The following is a 24442-nucleotide window of genomic DNA, read 5'->3' on the forward strand; positions in this document are numbered from 1 at the left end:
TTATATCTTTGTTTGCTGGACTTCCATGTACTTTGATTTTCTAGAACATCTGGTTGTTTCTAGTTTTGAGGTAGTTGTATTCCTTCTTAGTTGTGGAGGGAGACACAGTATGTTTGTTTAGGCCTCCATCTTGGCCAGAAATCCTCCCTATTCTTGATATACAACAACCCTACCCACTGCTCCCAACAACCTCTGACCAATTGAATTAGTGGTCCTTCTTGCCATATGAAAAAGCAAGCATGGGCGAAAGAGCAGGAGCTTCACTCCTATTACTTTGCCCCTGCGGTGAGAGGAAGGAAAGCCATCCTCCGTGGAAGTGGAAGTGAAAGTGAAAAAAATCAGATTCTTTTTTAACAGGCAGCATGCAGGCTCCATTCACAGACTTTGAATGAGTTTGATAATGTTACCTGGGGGTTAGAAAATGTGTGTGTGGGGGGGCAGGTAACTTCTTTTTGTGCTAGGTCTTGAGTAGTTCGTATTGAGAAAGCTAGTTTTATTTTATGAATAAAGGGAAGCTACTGATACCACAATGTAATGTAAGTATGATAATGGAATCTTGATAAGGACAGAGACATTACTACTTTACCCACATTTTTATTCCCGTGACTATTCTGGTGCTGGAAATATGGTTGATTATAAATACTTATTGGAAAGCTGGGGTTTACATAGGGTTAACTAGCTGCCCAAATTCAGCTATCAAATAGCTGAATTTAATTCAGGCCTTGTTAAGAAATTCTTCAAAGGTTCAATAATGTATACCATGTTAGGATGTTGAAAGTGTTTTAAAGCAATGTTTAAGAGGATGGCCTATGGAGTTGAGCAGATAAAGTCAGTTTCAAATTCTGTTCCCCACATCTCAGCTACTAGCGCCTGTAACACCATAACATAAGATGAAGGTTCCTGTGAGATTCAGCAGCCAGGTCCCAGTATCCTAAACTGCTACTGTTCCCAGCTGCTTGAAGAAGAAGGTGGAGCAATATGAGGAACTGACTATGGAGTATAAAATCCTCTATTTTTTCATCAGAGCCAAGGAAACAATTCAAATTCTTGTTTCTGGATGTAGGCTGCTGACTCCTTGGGCAGAGTCCTGATCCGCTGCATCCTCAGTGAGTTCCAGGGAAGACAGTGGGAAGTGCTGGGTCACCAGGACACTCATTCTTATATTGGCTCCCATGATATAAGAAGTATAAGGCCATGAGTGGTGGCACTGGATGCATGAACATTCAGAAATCCTAGGTTCTTCCTTGAAGAAAGTGTTCTATAATCTCAGAAACTGCATATATTTGAATACCAGGTATCACATAATTTTTATGGTTGGGAACATCATGCAAGTACATGATTGAAATCCATCTGGCCTTCCCAGAAAAGCTGTTTAGGGAGTCCAGAGGGAGAAAGAATAGTTTTGGGACAAGGACAATGTTTGGAGTTTAATATGACACTTGGCATGCAGTGCCATGAGGCTCAGGGAGAGAGCTGGTGAGAAAATTTGGCTATTGCCTTCCTCCAACATGTTCCAGCAGAGTAGTGTCAACAAGAGAAAAAGTCTCTTCTGATTATAATACAGGTCTCATATTCAACAGAAACAGATTTTTTAAAATCTGTGATTTTCTCTTAATGGTCCTAGTTTTTATCTCTTTCTTTTGAAAATAGAGTCATACATGTGGAAAGAATCACATGTGATGTAAAATATTTTTACTTTCCAAAATTGTTTCTCATTATGTGTTTTAAGGCCCTCTTTATCCCGGCCACCTTCTTCTATGCCATACAGTTTCTGACATGTTCTTTAAATTAAGGTGCACTGAACTGAACAAAATATTCTAAGCATGGTTGAATCTGAAAAAAGGCAGAATAGAAGAGTCACCACTTACTAATCATTGTTACATCTTTTAGTAGAGAGTAATTTTATTAGTTCTTATTAATCAAATATCTAAAAATTTGATTCACATTCATGTCTGTACTACCACCTGACATTACATCCAGGCATCTGACACTTTTTTCTCTGTACCTACCTTTTTATACTCTTTTTTCTTATCCTGTATTACATACACTCTCCTTAGTGAAATCCAGGTAGCAGACTGATGAGCTTAATTAGAATAATTCTCTGCAATGCAAGGAAGTAATGAGGACAGGGAGTTGGGTGGATCAGAGACTGGGATTTGTGAAGAGTAATCATGGATAGGCATTACTTAAGGGGAAGGAAAAATAAAAAAGGCTAAGAAACTGATTTTTCAGGGATGGCAGAATAAGACAAAGAGAATGAATAAAGGGAAAGAAATAAAGATAGTTATGGTTTTAAGTATACCCTATGTGTAGATAGTTTCCAGTTCTCTACCTTTAAGTCCAAGCTTTCATATGAATTCCAACTCCTTCCTCCAATAGTTCTAAGTCGTGTTTAGCTTACCAACACTATACACTCAATATATCAAAATTGGATCCATCATCTCTGCCTTTACAACATATATCATGCTTTTTCAAAGCTGCTAGTCTGTCTTATAATTTAGTCACTTAATCCAGAAAAGACAATACAATTAAAATTTTTCTATCCTCTCTTTCTCTATCAACTACTCAGTCTAATCTCTGCTTTTGCCAGTATATGAGGGGAGACTCCCCCCAAAACAGAATTATCTTCTGGAGCATGGGCTCCTTGTAGTATAGCCTTCTCTTGCTAGGCAAGTTTTCTAGGAACCCATCGGTATCAGTGTTCCAGATGGTGTTGTGAGAGGCTGCGTTTGGCTTCAGTGAATTTTTTTTTGAAGACTCTTTCAATGCATTTGCCCATTTCACTATAGATAATTTACAACTGGTAAATTACAACTGCCCACACACTATGCTCATTGTTCACCAGTTTTTGACCAAAAATGGCACGACCTCCATGCCCTGCCCTACCTATTTACCCAGTCTCACCCTGTGACTTTTGTTTGCTTGTTTCCTGGGATGAAAAAAGTCCTCAAAGGGACTTTTTGTCAATGTGGAAGAGGTAAAATAAAAATGACAGAAGCACTGAAAGGCATCAAAATTGAGTTCAAAAACTCTTTTGAGCAGTGGAAAAAAGTCTCAATAGGTGTATTGCATCAAATGGAGAGTACTTTGAAGGTGACTGAAGTTTAAACATGTAAGAATAAATACACAATTTTAAATAAATAAATTCTGTTTTTTGGGGTCCCTTTTCATGTTTATGTCTCTAAAAGATGTCCTTTTTTTACACCCTCAGATACATTTCAGAGCCATGTATTTACACTGATTACTTCTCAACTAAAGTATTAAATCTGTTTGTATCCTTTTAGATATCCTTTGTCTGATTTTGTTCCTTACATTTTAATGTAAAAAGAGGAGGAAGAAGAGATAGAGATTTGGCATCTTTGTTCAAAACTGAAATCAGGATCTTTACATTGAACAGAGATGTAGGATAGATATTAAAATTTATTGATATTTGAGAGACTTGAGCATTTTGGATATCCACAGGAAGGACCTAGGAAAGAATAGTTTGAATACATATAAAATTAACTGGATAATTGCTAAGTCAAAGTTTCTGAAAAAAGGAATCTTTCAGGGTAGATAGATTCCAAAGCAGAGGTGGAGGGACTGGAATTAGGAGGAGGGTAGATCTTAAAGTCAACAAGATACAAAGAAGAGACTAAAAGAAAAGCAGGTAGTTAACTACAAAGGAGTTCCCATAGGACTCCTTTCAGCTGATATCTCAAAAGAAACTTTGCAGACTAGAGAGGACTGGCAAGAAGTATTCAAAGTGATGAAAAGCAAGGACCTATGGCCTGGATTACTCTATCCAGCAAAGCTATCAATTAGAATGGAAGGGCAGATAAAGTGCTTCCCAGACAAGGTAAAGCTAAAGGGGTTCATCATCACCAAATCATTATTATATGAAATTTAAAGGGACTTATTTAAGAAAAAGAAGATCAAAATTATGAACATTAAAATGGCAATAAATTCACAAGTATCAACAACTGAATCTAAAAAACAAACTAAGCAAACAAGCAGAACAGAAACAGAATCTCAGATACGGTGAACATTCAGAGGGTTATCAGCTGGGATGGGAAAGGGGGAGAATGGGAGGGGAAGTGTAGGGATTAAGAAGTACAAATTGGTAGATACAAAATAGACAGGGGGATGTTAAAAACAGTATAGGAAAGGGAGAAGCCAGAGAAGTTATATGCATTACCCACGGACATGAACTAAGGAGGAGATTGCCAGAGAGATTGGGGATGCTGTGTGAAGGAGAGCATAGGGGAAAATTAGGACAACTGTAATAGCATAATTAATAAAATATATTTTAAAAAAGAAAAGAGAGTAAGAGTAGATGGATTTATGAGTGAATTATGGAAAACTGAGGAACTTGGATCTGTAGTCTGCTGTTTTTGCAGAGCAGCTCAAGAAGTCATCTGCTTAGAGAGGAGAGGATTTAGGATTTGAAAAGAATTTAAAAATTTAGAGAAATTGATTATAATAGGTGAATTAACTAGAGATTGTTAAACTGAACATGCCTATCAAGTGCTTGTTTAAGGTTGGTGGTCATAAATGTTAAAGAAAACAGTCTACTTTTGGGCATAACTTTCTATAGGACCATTGAACTACAACTTGTGCAGGAGGGTATTAAGTATGTCCAGGATGGTTTGTATTAGAATACAATAAGTCAGAATGATAGGGTAGCTTGGGGTACCCTCTTTATATTTAATCAATGTTTACTTCTATTTTTAAAGTTTTATCGTAAGACTAAAAATATCATTTATATGATAAATTTCCCATCTCAGATTTACTTTGATGTATAATAAAAAGTGAGGAAAAACTAATTTTTCCTACTATCTCACAAATTATGTCAGCAAAACTTACTGAAAATACAATTTTATGACATCTTTATTAATCCTGGATTACTCTTTAAATTAGTAAGCATTTTTGGCCTATTGGATCTATACAATTAGTCAATTTTCCTTGTAACTATCACATGTCAGTATTCTTTAGAAAAAGTTTCATAGCTTTACAGTATGATTTAATGAGGTAATTCCTCTCATTATTTTTTCTAAACCTTGTGCTAGTGTCTTTTTTATTTTTCAGAATTAAATTTAGAAATAATTATCCAAGCCCTCTCTGATCATATTTGTCTTCACTGAGCTGGGCCTTCATTTGGGATTTTTTAAAATATCTCATCAGTTTTCTGGATGAGTAAGTGTTAGCAATATTTTCATAAAGCTATTTTCTACTGACTTAATTCATGTATCTCATCATACATAAATCCAGAAAAAAGCCTCATCTTAGAATTTATCTCATGACACCACCTAGCAACTACTCCACTGCTCCAATCTCTGAATTCCTCCTCATGTGCTTCCCTAACTACCAGAGTTGGCAGCATTGGCTGTCTGTGCCCCTCAACCTCTTCTTCCTTCTGGCCATAGGGGCTAATGGTATTCTCCTGATCACCATCTGGCTGGAGTACTCTCTGCATGAGCCTCTGTACTACCTGCTCAGCATCCTCTCTCTTCTTGACATCATGCTCTGCCTCACCATCATCCCCAAGGTCCTGGCCATCTTCTGGTTTGACCTCAGGTCCATCAGCTTCTCTGCCTGCTTCCTCCAGATGTTCATCATGAACAGTTTTCTCCTCATGGAGTCCTGCACATTCATGGTCATGGCCTATGACCTCTATGTGGCCATCTGCCACCCACTACGATACCTGTCCGTTATCACTGACCAATCTGTGGCCAAGGCTAGTGTTCTCATCATGGCTCAGAATGCTTTGCTGCTCTCACCAGTCCCCATTGTTTTTGCCCGGCTCTGTTACTGTGGAAAATATGTCACTGAAAACTGCATTTATGCCAACATGTTTGTATCTAGGCTCTCCTGCGAAAATATCACCCTGAACTGAACCTACCAATATGTGGCTGGTTGAACTTTACTGGGCTCAGATTTCATCCTTATCTTTCTCTCCTACACCCTCATTCTAAGAGCCATGCTTAGATTCAAGGCCAAGGGGGCTGCAGTCAAAGCCCCGAGCATGTGTAACTCCCACATTGTCCTCATCCTCTTCTTCAGCACCATCCTGCAGGTTGTGGTATTGACAAATATGGCTAGGAAGAGGGTCCCCATGGACATCCTGAACCTGCTCAATGTCCTTCATCACCTTATACCTTCCACCTTGAACCCTATTTATATGGGTTTTGGAGAAAAGAGTTAAAGCAAGGGTTTCAGATTGCTTCAGAGGAGGCTTTAAATACACAGAAGGGTTTTTCTATAGAAACACCTATTACGATTCCCCCTGTTTTTATTTCAGAATTTATAATTTAAGACAGTAAAATAATGATTGGATAGTGAATATTTCCTACCTACTTTTTGTTCCTCCTGTATCAGGAATTACTATAGATTTCTTAGTACCCAACTAGTTTAAATTCCTCATTCAGGTGACTAACATTCTTAGGTACCTAACTTTGTGTCTAGATATTTAGAAATTTAAGTCATCTTAACATTATAACAATTATGCATGGTAGGGATTAGTATTCTACTTTATATAGTGGGAAACAGAAATTTATAGAGAAATATTAACAAAGATCTATTGGTGAGTGCTGGGCAATCAATTCAAATGCAGATCTATCTGACTGTGAGCCTTTCCATGACACAGTGCTCTTTTCTTAGGTACAGTTGAAGCTCTAACTCTGCTCTTCAGGCCATGATCTGGGTTGTTTTTGTAAACCTGTTGCTGTCATTAGGCATCTTCTCTCTAGACCATCCCTCTTCAGAGTCAGGAAGAACTAAGCAAAGGCCCAGAACTCAGAGAGATCTCCACCTTTTTCCAATTATGACTGTTCAAGCTTCTCTTTATAAATAGTAATACTCATACTAGTACTAGCCTATACCAAGAAGAAACTACACACACCTTCAAACTCTTTATAGTAAGTAAGACTAGGACACTGAAGACCCAAGAGGAGGTAGAGTTGCAAAATGAGAAGACCAGTAATGTGGAAATCAGTAAAACTGACTGTGGTGGTAATAGGGGCCATTCTGTTTCCTCAAAACCATGCCCTGTATGGTCTGGAGCTGCACTGAAGAGCCTCAGATGAAGATATGACATATGGTTAAACTTCTGAATGTCACAGTCAGTAAACATGGGTCAGGAAACATAATATATTATTATAGTTGGTAGGCAGTGATGTCATTATTTATATTGGGATATCAATGAAAGAATATCCAAACCTATAGAAAAAATTTATAAGAGTTTGAGCCAAAAATTTGAGGACATGCCCAGAAACAAGATCTCAAGGGATTGAGAAAAATGTTCCAGAGAATGGCAGTTTTGCAGTTTATTTTTTATACATTTAGAATCAAAGGAGAGGGTGTAAGGAAGGCACATGAAATCTATTAGTGGTAGATTAAGGTGGTGGGAGAAAGGAAGCCAGAAAATTCCTAGGATTAAATAGAAAGTAAAACAGATTCTTTACATTGGTGGGTACAGAATAGTTAACATTTAACATTTACATTAAATAGAGATAGTATGTGGGCAACAAGAAAATGAAAAACTTCAGGGCTGTAGTGTTCCACCAGGTACCTTACCAGGTGGTTATGCCTACCAGGGAATTGGAAAAGATAACACTGACATTTCAAAAGCATGTTATCCTAGATGCATAAGAGCAATGGACAGGGTTTGCTTAAGGTGAAGACTGACCTTTACTAAGGAAGTGATGGGCCTGGGATATAACTCCCTGCTATGATGTGCCCAATTAGGTCATCCTGTGTGGTCTCTTCTGGTGACAGCACTCATCAGGCCTGCCATGTAGCCCACTGATCTTGTCAGGCTTATCATATAGACCCCCTTTTTTGTTCATATGCAATAGGAAATTTAGGGTGCGGGTGCATCCATTAAGCTAACCCAAAAGTTAGATATAATTTTTATTTGCAAGATTCCATAGGGTGAAATGAAAGATCACTCTATTAAGAGGTCCTTAAACATTGGTTTTGGTGAGTAGATAGCACAATTACTAAAGGCATTTGAAATGTAAGAGTACTAATCTCTTGATTTCAACAAATATGATCTTTTTTGTTTTTGAAATGTCTCTTGACTGGTATATTGCAAGTATTGGATGGAAAGGTATATATTACATAGCATTAGTATATAACAAAAACTTAGGAAAAGATGGAAAGCTGGGTGGCTGCTTAATTTTTTTTCCAAAGGGCACAAAAGAGTGATTAGAAAGTATTTTCAAGGAATTTCTTTGAAGAATGAGCAGAACCTGATTATCATTTGGATGTACAAGAGGGAGAGATAGATGTCTGTATTTTCATGATGACACTTTTGTGGGTTTTGCCATCTCCAGTCTTTGATAATTTAAGGCATTTTGGCATAAGATTCCCTTCTTATGGATGAAGACAGAGATTGGATTTCCCAGAGCTAAACCTAATTAACCTGCAGGCCTGGTCATGAATGTTTCTTTGGATATATTCCCAGAAGTTGGATTGCTGGGTCAAAAGTTTGTTCCATTTTTAATTTTTTGAAGAAACCTCATAGACATTTTTTTCCACAGTGGCTGCACCAGTCTTCATTCCCACAAATAGTGCACGAGGTTTCCTTTTCTCCACATCCTCCTCAGCACTGCTGTTTATTGAATCTAATGAACAAAACAAACTGATGAACAAAATACAATAGAAGCAGAGGCATGGATACGTGAAACAGACTGACAGCTGTCAAGAGGGGAGGGGTGTTGGGGGCCTGGGTGAAAGAAGGTGAAGGGATTAAGCAAAAAAACTTCATTTATATATACATAACACATAGACACAGACAACAGTGTGGTGATAGCCGGAGGAAAAGGGGGGTGGTGGTAGATGAAGGTGGGCAAAGTGGGGGATGAATGGGGACAAAAAGAGACTTTGCTTTGGATGATGGACCCATGATGCAGTGTGCAGATGATGTTTTTGTTGTGTTGTACAATTGAAACCTGATGGTTTTGTGAGTCAATGTCACCCCAATAAATTTAATAAAAAAGAAACAAATGAAGTGATTTCTCTTTACTGGGAAAAGAGTGTTGCTTTTATTGGAGAGATTCCAGGCCATGAAAAAGGGAGGGCAAACCCAGCTGTAGCCTGACAGTCTTTCTGTATTGAGGAGAGGGACATGGGAGTCAGGGGAGGTCAAGGCAGTCAGAGTTCAAAGGGTTGAGTATTGAAGAAGAGAGAACTGCATAAAAAGAGATTTCCAAAGATCTGCAGAGGGGTGTCCTTCGGTATTCAGCATAGTACCGACTGGTGTGTGTATGCACAAAACTACTCAAAAATATTTGAGGGAACAAAAACAATAATTCATAATCACATACAGAACTCTGGGATGAATTTTTCAGAGTTGTCTAAATTGAAGCATGTGGGCTAGGCTTTATTTCCTGTCTTATAAGCTAGTCTTTGGATGGGGGTGGCTGCAGGGAGGAAGCATAACTTTGGAGGAGGCAGGTCCCTTATGTGGAGGGGAATGCACCAAAAGAAATGCAGTTGAATTCCTTTATCAGTGTAAAATAGAAAGTCTTGACCAACACAATAAGTCAAAAAAGAAAGGAGAGTTTTAATGATCAGAATGAAAATGATTAAATTGTTATTTTCATATGATATAATCATTAAAAATAAACAGATTTTTAGAATAACTTATATGTTCAGATATAAGATGAACTTAAAAGATCAATCATTTTCTTTACACCAGCAATAATTATCTAAAGTATTAGAAATTAACATATCATTTACAGTAGAAAAAGCTTCTTAATATGTAGAGATTGGCATCATAACAAACACACAAGGCCTTTACGGATGCTATTTTAAAATTATGCTTAAAGTATTTAAGTGAAGATCTACTTAAATGTAGATATAAACTCTGCACATGAAAATGACACATGAACATTTTAAAGATGTGTTCTTCCTAAATTAATTGACAAAGTCAATGCATTTTCAAGAACTGTTCCAGCAAGATTTTCAGAGGAGTGTTTGTCACAATTATCCTAAAATGTGTATAGAAGATGAAAGTTTCACCAAATGGAAGAGAATTTTAAAAAAGATTCAAGTCACATCTTACCAAATAATAAAACATATTAGTACAAACTCATAGTTTATAAATTGGTGGTGCCTAACATAAGGGCCTGGGATATAATAAAGAGTTTGTAACAGACAAATGCATTGGATTGGCCAAAAAGTTCATATGGTTTTATCTGTAAAATGACAGACACATTTTTCATGTTCACCAATAATTTGGATATTTTGAGTATGTCAGCTATCTCGATTTGATCACTGTCAACTTCAGTTGGTCTACTTGACTGTGGAGCGTCATCATCCAGTGAGAAATCTCCAGGATGAAACTTTGCAAACCACTTTTGACACATTCAATCAGTCACGGCACCTTCTCCTACACTGCACAAATCCTTTTTTTTGCATTTCAGTTGCATTTTTACCTTTCTTGAAATAATAAAGTATAATATGCCAAAAATGTTTCTTATTATCTTCCATCTTCACTATTAAAGTGGCTACACAGAAATTCACCAATTTTGATTTTTTTAAAAAATGTGCACTGATATGACAGCTGTCACAATACAATCTAACAAAGTTGTTTCAAAAGAAGTTAAAGACAACTAAGTGTAGGGAACTGCTCCTTGTGGTTTGGGGAATTGTAGCCCCGGCCTGAGCATGACTGCCGCCGGCACTCCAGCTGTGCTTGTATTTAAGTCTCAACATAATGCTGTGTGTGAAACAACCGAAAGCCACTCAGAGGGTTGCCAGGGGAATTAGATTTAAAGAATGCTTATTATGCTTTAGAACTTGCTCTGCTTTCTTTATCTATAATATAACATAAATAATCTCTAGCAGGGAATATATGAAACCTTGCACCTAATGCCAGTGTGTCATCAAGATGTTTGATAGACCCTGACACAGACTGGTCACTGTACCCTCTGTACTAGTACATGTAATCTGTTACTGTCAACTGTAATCCTAACACCTCCAAGCTATTGATGATTCATGAATCTTGACCTTGTATCTCTCATGTGTATCCTCCTCAATAAAAGGCATGAGGGTGTTGCTGGTAAGTTGCTTAAAAATAGTTATTATTTTTAATAAAATGAGACACTATTCTATTGTTTTAAAAACCTACTTGTGTTGGTGGTTTACTTAGTGAAACTGATCCAAATGTTTGGCTGCCATTGCACTGCCATTTACTAATTCGAGGCATGGCACTTGGAGGACATTTAAGAGATGTTTATTGTTGGGTGAGTATACCCAAGCAGGGTATTGGTAGTATCTGCTTAGAAGGTTACACTGCCAGTTTTCTATTTTAGCCTGTAAATGCTGCCCTCAAGACTGTAAAGGAGGAAAGAGGAAGGACATCTCTAAAATTAGAGAAGGAAAACTCTGACTCCAAAAAACCTCCGCTGCCTTGCGGCATACCTCTTCAGGGGAAAGGCTAAGGGAGTAAACCCCGACAGAAAATCCGGAGCCGGAGTCCCTAAGGCGGTTTGACATTGTAGTCAACACCGGCAACTCCTGCGGCGCACCTGAAGCCAAGCTGTATTGACTTTGTCTTTCCCTTGGACCCTTCAGCTGCGAAGAGAGGGGGGGTCTGCTGCATGGGCAACAGCAGACCCTCCATATCACCCTGCCCAGGCTCTGTAGCTTCAGTTTCACTTGAGAGGACACTCCAGTGTCATCGCAAGATGTCGACTCAACACGGGAGGAGACAGATACCGGTTATAAGCTCATCCGATTGGCGAAGGAAACGAGCGCCAGGGGTCTCCTCTGACGGTGGGAGAGGTCATCGCGCCTCACTGGACAGCTACCGTCTCGCCATGGCTCGCCTGCCCCACTGGGTGCGTGGGGATCAGAGAGGCGCCTCTCGAAAAGTGGGCCACAAAACACCCGCACCAGTTAATTCCAAGCAAACAGCAAGAAAGAAGCCTCCGGCTCTTCGCCTCGCTAGCTGGAACATCAGGACCATGTGCCCCGGACTTACTGCAGACCTTCCGTGGATCAAGGGTGCCAGGAAAACCGCTGTCATCGATAGGGAACTGGCACGACTAAACATCGACATTGCGGCTCTACAGGAGACCCGGTTGGCCGACAACGGAACTATCAGAGAAACCAACTACACCTTCTACTGGCAAGGGAAGTCTCCGGACCAACCAAGACAGCACGGTGTTGGGTTCGCTGTGAAGAACACGCTTGTTAACTCCATAGAGCCACCCACAGGAGGCACAGAGAGATTACTTACCCTCCGATTGTCAACAACTTTCGGCCCAGTCAGCATTCTTAGCGCGTATGCCCCAACCCTCTGCGCCACCACCGAAGAGAAAGAACAGTTCTACCATGCACTGGATGAAGCGTTATCCAAGATTCCCAGAAGTAACGCTCTCTATCTCCTTGGAGACTTCAACGCAAGAGTAGGAGCCGACCACATGGCCTGGCCCACCTGCCTTGGAAACTTTGGGAGAGGAAAGATCAATGAGAATGGTCAGCGACTGCTTGAGCTTTCGTGTCACCACGGCCTGTGCGTGACAAACACATTCTTCAAGTGCAAAGAGATCCACCAGGTGTCATGGAGGCACCCCCGCTCCCGTCATTGGCACCAGCTTGACCTCGTCATCACCAGAAGAACGGATATTGGCAGCACACTCCTCACCCGCAGCTACCACAGTGCAGACTGCGACACGGACCATGCCCTCGTGGTAAGCAAGGTGCGCATAATGCCGAAGAGGTTGCACCACTCCAAGATGAAGGGTCGCCCACGCATCAACACCAGTTGTGCCAGCAACCCAGTTAAGACCCAGCAATTCATCAACAAGATGGAAGATGCACTCGGCGAGGGAGTGGCGGCAGATGACATTATCGAATCCAATTGGCCACGTCTCCGCGACGCCATATACAACTCCGCCATTATTGCTTACGGGAAGAAAGAGCGGAAGAACGCTGACTGGTACGAGGCTCACTGGGAAGAAATGGAACCCGTGATCGAGGCTAAGAGGAAGGCCCTACTGGCTTACAAGGTCACGCCCACTCCCAGTACACTTCAAGCTCTACGGGCTGCCAGGAACAAAGTCCAGAAGACCGCCCGCCACTGTGCCAACACCTATTGGCTAAACCTGTGCAGAAGCATTCAGGAAGCCGCCGATATAGGCAACGCACGAGGAATGTATGAGGGTATCAAGACGGCAACAGGCCCAATCCCCTCCAAGATCGCCCCCCTTAAGTCCAAGACAGGTGAGGTCATCACTGACCAGGAACAGCAAATGCGGCGGTGGACCGAGCACTACCTCGAGCTGTACGCAATGAAGAACACCGTAACAGACACTGCTCTTAAAGCCATCCCAGACCTACCAGTCATGGAGGAGCTAGACACCCCACCTACTGCGGCAGAGCTCGGCAAAGCCATCGACCGCCTCGCTTGCGGGAAAGCACCAGGAAGCGACGGAATCCCTCCAGAAATCCTAAAGAGCGGGAAACCAGTCCTGCTACAGCCGCTCCACCATCTACTCTGTCTCTGCTGGAAGGAGGGTTACATCCCCCAGGATATGAGAGACGCCAACATTATCACCATGTACAAGAACAAAGGAGACCGCAGCGACTGCAACAACTACCGGGGCATCTCTCTCCTCAGCGTCGTCGGCAAAGTATTCGCCCGGGTCGCTCTTGCCCGCCTGCAGACCCTTGCTTCCCGCGTCTACCCAGAGTCCCAGTGTGGCTTCAGAGCTGGCCGATCAACAGTGGACATGATCTTCTCCCTACGCCAGCTGCAGGAGAAGTGTCACGAGCAGCATAAACCACTCTACCTCGCCTTTATTGACCTCACAAAGGCGTTTGATCTGGTCAGTCGAAGCGGACTCTTCAGCTTGCTACGGAAGATTGGCTGTCCACCACATCTGCTTGCTGTGGTCATGTCCTTTCACGACAACATGCACAGCACGGTGTCCTACAACGGCGCAACTTCTGAGGCCTTCCCAGTCAGCAGCGGAGTAAAGCAGGGCTGCGTCCTCGCGCCTACGCTGTTCGGAATCTTCTTCTCCATGCTCCTCCAATACGCCTTTAAGGACTGCAGCGAGGGTGTCTTCATTCACACCAGATCCGATGGCAAGCTCTACAACCTGGCCCGTCTACGAGCCAAGACCAAAGTCAAAGAGGTGCTCATCCGTGAGATGCTCTTCGTCGACGACGCAGCTTTGACATCACACTCCGAAGAGGGACTCCAGCAGCTAGTCACTTGCCTTTCCCACGCATGCAAGGAGTTCGGACTAGCCATCAGCCTGACGAAGACGAATGTTATGGCTCAAGGCACGGGGACTCCCCCATGCATCACCATCGACGGATACACCCTGGAGGTTGTCAACAACTTCACTTACCTCGGGTCCACCATCTCGAGCTCTCTGTCAGTCGACTTGGAGGTCAACCGGAGAATCGCCAGGGCAGCCACAGTTATGGCCAGACTGAACCGGCGAGCGTGGAACAATTCCAGCCTCACTGAGAAAACCAGACTGCGCATCTACCAAGCCTGCGTACTCAGCACTCTCCTCTATGGCAGCGAGACGTGGACCACCTACGCAAGGCACGAAAGGAAACTCAACAGCTTCCACATGAGGTGCCTGCGACGCGTCCTGCATGTCGCCTGGCAGGATAAGGTTCCCAACACCGAGGTGCTGAAGCGAGCCAATATGAGCAGTTTGCATGCAGTTCTTAGCGAGAGACGCCTCAGGTGGCTCGGCCATGTCAAAAGAATGGATGCAGGCCGTATCCCCAAAGACCTCCTCTACGGCGAGCTAGCAGAAGGCAAGAGGATGACAGGGCGCCCAAAACTGCGGTTCAAAGACATCTGCAAAAAGGACATGACACAATGCTCCATCAATCTCAACACATGGGAAGTTCAAGCAGACGACCGCCTAGCCTGGAGGCTCGCGGTCAGGCAAGGTACGTCACGCGGAGGCTGCGCGCAACGAGGAGGCGGTCCAGAAAAGATCGAGGCGGAAGCAGCGTCAGCAGCAGCAACAACAGCCATCTGCCTTCACCTGTACCAAGTGCGGCAGGGATTGTCACTCCTGAATCGGACTGCACAGCCATTCTCGGCGGTGCAGATAGACTCTCAAGAAGCTACGCCATCGTCTCTCGAGACGGACGGCTGCCGACGACGACGACTAGAGAGGCAGCCACCTTTCTTCCCCCAGACATAATGAAATGTCCTGGGTAAAAGTTTGTTCATTGGACATAATAAAGTGTCCTGGGTAAAAGTTTATTCTGCCGTGGTCATGAAGACTCTGCTGGACAAAGCAGCTTCCAACCAAGCCTAGGGTGTGTGAGGCACATCCACCTCAACTAAGCACTATTAGAGCCATCTTATGGAAAAAATAAAAAAGAAACAATATGGAACAATATCTTTACATACATATACATATATATATATAATCTTGATTTATATGTAGAAAAACAAAGATGAAAAGTGCACAACAGATTGTTTATACCAGTTATTTCTGATGGGTGAGATTTTGCTGAACTTTAAATGATATCATATAATTTAAATGTTGACATGCTGATGTATTATTTTATAATCAGAGGAAAAATAAAAAAACTTCCATTGGATTAGTCTGTATTGTTCAGAGTGAGAATTCAAAGAAAGAGTATTAAAATGGTGAGAGGAACGTATCAGTGTTTATGAGTAGAAAACTAATTTAAGAAGCCAATAAATTCAGGTACACATTTAAAGGTCACCAGTTAGGAACTCACAAAAAAACAAAAAATAAAGATGGAAGGAGTAGCAACTACAAAGCAGTCCTTTCACTCTTTATTGGCTTGATTGTAGCATCCTTTTTGAAATTTCAGTTTTGGCCATCAGTCTATTCCGGGGCTATCTCCACACAGCTCTATTGATTTCCAAGTGCATTACTACCTGTACCAATGAATAGAGCTGTGTTATGAAGATCCCAGCAGAAAAGACTCCTGTCCAGCTTGCCCACTGAGTTGCTATCTCTTCGTTTTCCTCATAGTATCTATTACAGATGCCCCCCCCCCGCCACGAGCGATATAAAGGTACAGGAAGCTTCATCAAGGAAGCAGACTGCTACAATTACACCAATCCCAAACACATTTATAAAATGCACCAGGAGAATAAGTTTCTGTTCATTTTCTAATGTAACATAGCCTTCAGGCAGTGATGTCTGCAGGTGGATTGGATGAGACAAAGAAATGATTACTTAACTAGGAAAAAATTCATATCTCAAGTTATTTCTGTTGAATGTATTCTCCCTGAACCTCTTTCAGTCTCTTCTCAGATTTATTCTTGATATAAGTAACTACACTATATGTAACTCTTCCCATAATTATTATTTCATTTATAAGAATTTATTTTTCATTAGAATGTCATTTGCATGTACTGGGAGTCTCATTGCTGGGAAAATGGGAAATGGTTTAACACTTAGTTCAACCCATTCTCAAGATTTAATTTGTTTTGTTTAAATTTCCATTTTTTTGTCTTATCTAATTTCTGTGGTTGATCTACTTCTAAAATTTAGGTTTGAAACATCCTATTTTCTAACTTCAGACTCAAATTTTCAACTATCTTTAGTACAGTCACAATTGTTGGACAGCAAGACTATAAAGCCATTGACAGAATTCACTCTACACTATTATTCATCTCTTTCATCCTGATTTTATTCCTTGTCTAGCTTAGATTCTATAGCACATCTAACCTCCTTTGTTCTCTCCCTCCACTGTAGTTGCTTGGAAAAAAATAAACCAAAAAATCTCTGTTCAAATTTAAATGTCTGTCTTCTCTGTGAAAGATTGAAAGTTGCTAAAAAATTCCCTGCATATATTTATTGATTTCACATTAAATGTATTATTACATACCTCAAATGTAAACTCATAAATACCCAGAAATCTTACTGTGTGAGTAAATAGGCTCTTATTCACCAAGTTGTCCAAGGTAGAATCCTAAGAATTATATTTGATTTCTACATTAATGCCTCATTTCAAATTTATCAGTATTATCTACTTGATTATTCTTCCAAAATTTGTTCACTCCAGTTCATTTTCTCTGCCACCAGTCTGGTTCAGGCTACCACTATCTCTTTCCTGGACCATTTAATGGTCTGACTGGCTTCGTTGTTTCTACTCTTGTTTTCCCTTCTATTCATTCCTCTCTTCATTAAAGCCTTTTCTGGCCCACATGGTAGTGCCCTGTGATGGCATATGACAGGATTTTGTATATTTGCTTTCAAAGCTGCATTTATTTGTTTTATGTTTTATCTCCATGTTCAAAAAAATAAAATAAAATATATGTAAAATTAGACAATATATGCACATGGTTCAGTTAGTATTACTTCTGACTGCATATAATAGAAAATCCAACTAATGATAGCTTAAACAAATTAAACTTCTTTTCCTTTCATGTAAGGGTTTCAGAGGTGCACATCCAGGGCTAAAACTGAAGCTTCACCAGTGTCTCTTTTTCTGCTTTATTATGTTAAGAATCTGACTTTCATCCTCAAAGTTGCTGATAGTTTAAAGTGATTGTTAGAAATTTGGGCATCAATCCTGTGCCTGTTCCAGGAGGAAGGAATGAGGGCAAATGACCTACATTTCTCAGTTGAGTTAGCCCATATTAAAGGGTCTTCTTGGGAACATCACCAAATGACATCTATTAACATTTGGAATCTGTATTTTGGCAGTATAGACGGGTACTCAAATAAAATCATGGTGTTTCTTACTAAGGAAGAATGGAGGGTGTAGGGTAAACAACTAGCAATCTCTAACATACCATCTTATTCCTGTCTCCCATGCATGCATTTGTCTTATTATTATAGGTTTCTTATGCATCCTTTCAGAGATAATCTGACCATATACAAGATATATATAATAAAGATATATTTATTTATATGCATTTATTGTATATTATTACAGAATTATTTTGTGAAGCATTCTATGTACTGTTTTGCCTCTTGTTTCTTTGCTAACCAATATATCTTAGAAATTATTCTAATAAGTACATTTAGAAATGTCCATTTTCTTTGACAAGAACATACCTAGAAAGAAGTCTTGGTGAAGGCAAGGACCATGTTGGTCTCATTCATTAGTGTGTATGGTGTCTAAGAGTTTGTGGAACAGTAAGTAGTTAGCAAGTATTTGTTTAATGGATTGGACACATAGGTAGCAAATACCAGAGCTAGGGTTCAAATTTGCTTGTGACTTGAATGATTTTATTCCTATGATCTTAGCCACAACACTGATGTGTTAAATTGGGTTGACAGATTTTCTTATATTGAACTCTCTTTACATTCTTTAGGAGATAAATATACTTACCAGTTAAAAAATGTTAGCAGTTTGCTGGATTTGATTTGCTAGCATTTCTTTCAGATAAAAATACCTACTGTCATATTCATCAGTCTAGTAGTTATTTAGAACATGGATATTGGAATCAGACATGTGGCTACTACAGTGGGTAACTGTGTGACTTTGGCCATCACCTGTCTGTGTCCCCTGCACAGTGGAAATAATAGTTTCTACTCTAAAGAGTTGCTCATTCATATCTAAGGGAGGTTATTACTTTAGGTCACTCAGAAAGTACTCAGTACATGGGAGTCATTATCATAAAAAAGAATCCCGATTTTTAGTCTTTTTTCTTCCATTTTAATCCATGTTTGTGTTTCAGGCTCGTGCACCAGATCCCCTGACTTCTGGATTCAAGGAAAGTTCTTACCTCAGCTTCAAACCACTCCATCCTTTATCTCTCAGCTCCCTACCTGCTGGAGCACCATAAGTCAGAGTTCCCAAAGGACTCAGCTCCTCTTTCCCCAAGTCTCTGTTTCCCAAGCCAATTTTCCCCATCTGGGTCTAAGGGGTGGGTAGGAGAGGAATAAGGGCCTCATAAAACTCTCAAGATTTATTCACCAAAGTCCCAGCATGGTTACCACTATGGCTGATATATCATTAAGGACTCATCCTTTTACTTCTTCTGTAAGTTCTAGGGTCATGGGAGGGTAGTACAGGCTGCATTAGATCTGTACAGGAAGAGTAACAAAGCAGGCAGGGGTCCTTTTCTAATAGGCAAGCTCCAATAAATAGGGAGAAAAAGGCAATGAGGAGGTGGGAGGAAAGGTGACTCTGGATGTATTAGTAACCAGAAATTCTGTTAAGAAACCTCCTACTTTCTCTTTCTTTCTCCTGCCTTCCTAAAAGAGGGTTCCATTTCCTTGCTTAGCTAGGAGACTTAGCACAACTAGATAATTTGGCTTCATCTTCCCTGACCAGGAAAGAATGGAGATCTGTAAATTCTACAGTGGGATAAAGTGTATAGGATGCTAAATTTAGTATGTTACTGGGCACCTGGCACACAAATTCAGAAAAAATATTGATCAAGAAGCTTCTCCGCAACCCTGTCCCAGTAGACCAGTTTAAACTGGAGAGAGAAAACTTTCTTCAAGATTGATAGAAAGTTCTCTTTATATTTCACCAAACTCAGTTTCTCTGTGCTCTCTCTCCAGTGTTCCTACTTTCGCTTTTTTTCCCCAGGCTGGCCATTCATATATTTTGAATTTCTCACCAATGTTCTTTGTTTCATGCAGGCCACACATCTATAATTTGTAACAATGACCTCCCCAAAAGGAATCAATGCCTTTTATCATCCTGTAACATGATTATGTCTCAGTTGACAAAGAACTTCTTAATATATATTGTCCTGAATTGGATAGAATACTCCAAGTGGACCAACCAGAACAGAGTTGAGAAAGATTCTCAACTGCTTTGCTCTTGATAGTGTACTTCTATTAAATAAATTAATACTTATTGTATACTTAAAAGAATGCCCGATGCATCCTTGACACTTGGTATATATCAACTAATATTGTCAATTCAGTTTTAGGGTCCCTGTGTGAACTTTTACTCTATGTTATGTATCACATTATTCATCTGTGTTCATGTATGCATTTACACCTGTCAGAACATCTAGAAATCTGTTCCCTTTTCCTTCTCTCCTATTTAAAATTTTCTCATTCCCTGCCTCCCCACCCTCCATTTTCCAGTGCTAAATGGTGAAGAAGTGGACTTTAATAGACTTGGTTGGCCGAAGGCAAGTGTCCTGGGCTAATGAGTTTCAGGCTATAGAGGTTTGACCTTTGCACAAGTAAATGGCCAACATGTGGTGAATGGAAGTGGATACATGAGAGAACTGATCATCAAGTGGCCTTTGAGGAGGAGCATAAACAGGTATGGATATTATGTCAGACAACACTAGAAAAGGACAAAGTGCTAAGATTCATCGGTGATGAAGAAATAGGATATGTAGAGGATAAGGGTCAAGGAGGAGAGGAAAGCCTGACGCAGGGAGAGGAGATTTTGTATGGAGAAGTTGATAATGATTTGGACTGAGAGAAATTCAAGAAAATTCTTACCAACATAAGTAGGAATAGTAGAGTTGTTCTGTGTTTGTATTAGGGCAAGAGCAAAAGACATAAGTCAGAGCCCTAACCCACAGTTTTACCATTAACCAAGGGCAAGCTCTTGAGGAGCACCTGCACACAGTCACATGAGTAAGCCCCCCAAGTGCCAATACGCATTTTGTGCCATTCCCTGGCCCTTGCAGTCTGCTGCACAAACCTTCAGGGACCATCATTTGTAGCATTGGTTAGAACTTCTCTCTTCCTTGCTTTAATGTTCTCTTCAGCATACTGGAATTCTGATTAATTCTCTCCTCTCACATTCTCTTCTTACAATATTCCACCAATATCAAACACCAAGGTGCAGTAATTCAGAAGTCTTTTTCAATGGACTTTTATTAAGAATTTATGTGGTGTTAGAGAATATTGGGGTGTATAAGTGGAAAAGTGTGCTTTATCTGTCCTCACAGTATAGGGTAGGGTAGAGGGGGACAGAGAGGTACAAAAGCTGTGTGGTAAGGGTACAAAGAAAATTATGATAATTGAAATTGCTTACTCAATGGACTAACTACTCCAATTATTTTACTTTTCTTCTGATTTTTTAACTTTCCTTAAACAAATACGCATGCTTCAGCATGTTTCTTTTTTGTCTTGCTTTTTACTTCACTTGAGATGAGGCTCTTTAACTATGTAGTCAACCCTCCCTATTAACACTTCTTCAACTCCCTTCATTCTGGTTTCTATTGTCATTGGTCCAATGAAGTACTGTTGTCCAGGTTACTAATGGCACCCTTTTAATAAAATTTAATAGCTATTAATGTTCTCATGTTATTGAACTTCTGCTTAACTGAAAAATTTGTTATTCACTCCTTGAAATTTTCCCCTCAATTTTTCTAGGTAACCATATTCTCCTAATTTTCTTCATGCCTTTCTAGACCCTCCATTTAGTCTCTCCCTCTCTTTTTAACCCTTTTAGAGTTGATTTCACAGGGTTTTAACCTCATCCTTATAATTTTCTGACTACATCAGCTATGTACTGATTCTCTGAATTTTTTAAATCTTAAACCAGGATCCTCCTAATATGTTCAGACTCATTTCCAACAGCCTAAGATGAATCTCTATATGCAAATTATAAACATCTCAGCGTTGACATATGTCTGCACACTAAACATACCTATTTGCTTGTGTTTCATCTTAGTGATTCTGTTTATTTACTCAAGTCAGAAAACAGGGTGCCACTCTGCGCCTCTCACCTACTGTCTCTTTCATGACTAATTTTTCACTAAATTCTATCTACCTAACAACTGAAATATGCCCCTTTTTCTCATTCTCAGTGCTTCAGTCTTTGTTTAGATGCTTACTACTTCCCATCTGGCCTATTGTATCATCCTTTCATTCTGCTTCTGCTCTCTTTTTACCCAAATCCATCAATAACATTGCATCTAGCATGATCTTCCTATAGCCTGTATCTAGTAATGTCCCTCTCCTAATAGGAATACTTTTTTTGGTCTTCTCTTTGTCTATAAAATTAATTAGAAAATCCTTAGCATAGAAAAGGTCCTTCATGAGATGACTTCCTCTTTTTTTTAAACTCCACTTTCTTTCAACTCCTCCATCCTCTTGGCTCCAGCCAGATTAAATAATATTACATAGAATTTCCCTCCAAAGTTTTTCTCCAACTCATTGCCATGCCTTTTTTTTATGTAACCAATTTCATATACCTGAAACTACAAGTTGTCCACATTCAGTTATAAGTTGTCCACATTCACCAAAACTCACCTGAGGTATTAGCAACTTTAGGAAGACTTTGCTTTTCTTCTTATGTTGATTTAGGAAATTTTATTTTTTATCCCTTTGTAATTCTCATAAATAGCAATTAATTTATCCTGCAAATATTGTTGGGCACCACTTAATGTCAAGCACTGAGCCAATGTTCTACTTTCATAGCATGAAATGTCTAAATACACTTGGGTGAAAAAGTGTTTGAGCAAATTATCATACAAATGTACAACCACACTGTGAGGGTGAAACAAAATACTATAAAAACATAAAATAGGAGACCTTGTTGTCTAAAAAGGGTTAGAGAAAACCCCTCAGAGATGGAATATTTGAATTGAGATGTAAAGGATGGGTAGAAAGTGGATGCATGTGTGGAAGCATAAGATGTACAGTTTTTCAGGAGAAGTGAAAACAGTGCATGTTATATTTGAAGTGCTAAGAGGACAATGTGACTGGAGCATGCACGAGAGAGAGAGAGAGAGAGAGAGAGAGAGAGAGAGAAAGGTGTCAGATGAGACTGGAAAATGAGGAAGGAGGCAAATGATATATGACCTTGTGCTCATTCATTCACTCATTTACTTATTCATTAAGTAATTTTTTTTTCAGTGAACCAGGAGCACCTATGAAGGAATCTACTTATACACTATACCTATAGTAATCTACAGAGATGAAAAAACCAACAGGCATGGTTTCATCTCTTATGAACTTGTGATCTAATATAGTTCAAGTTAAGGATTTTATTTTATTCTATTAACAATGAACTTCTATTTTATTCTATTAACAATGAAAAACAAATGACATTTCAAGCAGATGAGTGGCAAGATCAGATTTATATTTTTAAATATTTCTCTAATTTAAATGTAGGAAATGGTTTTATAATGAAACCTAGACTACATTAGGAGGCAATTTCATGATTTCATTCAAGAGATAAAGGTACTTTAGTCTCAGATGGTGACCGTGGAGATAAAGAAGTAAGTGGACTCAGGAGCTAATTCAGAGGGAAATTTGACAGGTCTTGATCTTGGGTTTGCAATGGGTGATATAGGTGAAGAATATGTTCAAAATTGTAGTATTTAGCTTGTGGAGTAGTACAGATCTATATGCCATTCACTGAGGTGGAAGATGCTAGAAAAAGATCAGGTTTGGAAGAAAAATCTTAAGTTAATTTTGGACTTGTGAATTTTGGATATCTTTGGGATACTCAAGTTTATATGTAAAATAGGCTTTAAAAAATTCTGGGTTAGAGGTATAATTTAGTAATCATCAACATATTTGAAGATATAGAGAAAAAAATTGGAAGAAGGAGCAAAACAGACTAGCACATATGAGGAAAGAAAATCAAAAGGAATACATGCTTGAATCTTGAAAGTGATGTTAAGGTAGTGGATGAAAAACAAGTCAGAGAAAAACTGAAGGAGATCAGGAGGTATGAGATAGACCAGGAGGTTTGGGTACAAATTAAACCAAAGAGAATGTTTCAGGGAAGAGGAGTTGATCAATTGTTTTAGCAAGATTCAACAATCTACATGTAACTTTTTTGAGAGCAGGTTTGTGGAAACTAATGGAGAAGAAAGCCACACTGAAGTGACTTGTGAAATGACTATGCAGTGAGGAAAAGGAGACTGTAAGTATAATAATGTTTGTGAGAAGTTTGGGTGTGAAGGAAAGGAAAAAAAGAAATAGCTGAAAGGCAAAAAAAAGCACTTTTTAATTTTTATTTTCAAAGATGAAAGATAGTGCAGAATATTAGAAAGGCAGGGCAAGTCCAGTAAAGAAGGAATTATTACTCAAAAATTGGGGAACTACAATGCAAAATCGATAGCACAAATACAGACAAGGAGGGTTAAGATTCAACATAGAGATAGAAGATTTTGCTGCCAGTGGAAGTGGGGTCCTTTCATGGAGTTGCAAGAAAAGCACTTCCAGGGATCCATGCAAGGGAGGGTGAAGTGTAGTGTGTAGTGGTAAGATTTACTGGGACTGAAATAAGCGGCTGCCCCCAGGTTCCAGACATTTCATCTCCATTTGACTCATTGTGGAAAAAGTCCAGCCTTGTCTTCATCAGGCCCCAAAATAGGGCCAGTGTCCAGAAATTCTGTGCCATCAGTTCAATCCATGTTAAAGCTTAGTCCAGTTTAGCCTCTGTCCCCATTTGGCTAGCTAAGTCCCTTTTTCAGGCTGCACTTTGGCCGGTGCTGCATTGCTGTAGGGAGGCTCACTCTTGGAGCCTGTACTTGGACACTGTACAGCTGCTAGGCTAGCATGGCTGCTATAGAGAGAGCACACGAGAATGA

General features: G+C 39.9%; 1 pseudogene; it reads left to right on the forward strand.

Moving 5' to 3' along the window:
* The first annotated feature begins 5278 nt into the window (after positions 1-5278).
* On the forward strand, positions 5279-6294 carry LOC150018284 (olfactory receptor 56A1-like; annotated as a pseudogene).
* Positions 6295-24442: the final 18148 nt, after the last annotated feature.

Source organism: Furipterus horrens, unplaced genomic scaffold (genome assembly GCF_987537825.1).
Source record: "Furipterus horrens unplaced genomic scaffold, mFurHor1.1.pri manual_scaffold_2, whole genome shotgun sequence".
NCBI lineage: Eukaryota > Metazoa > Chordata > Mammalia > Chiroptera > Furipteridae > Furipterus > Furipterus horrens.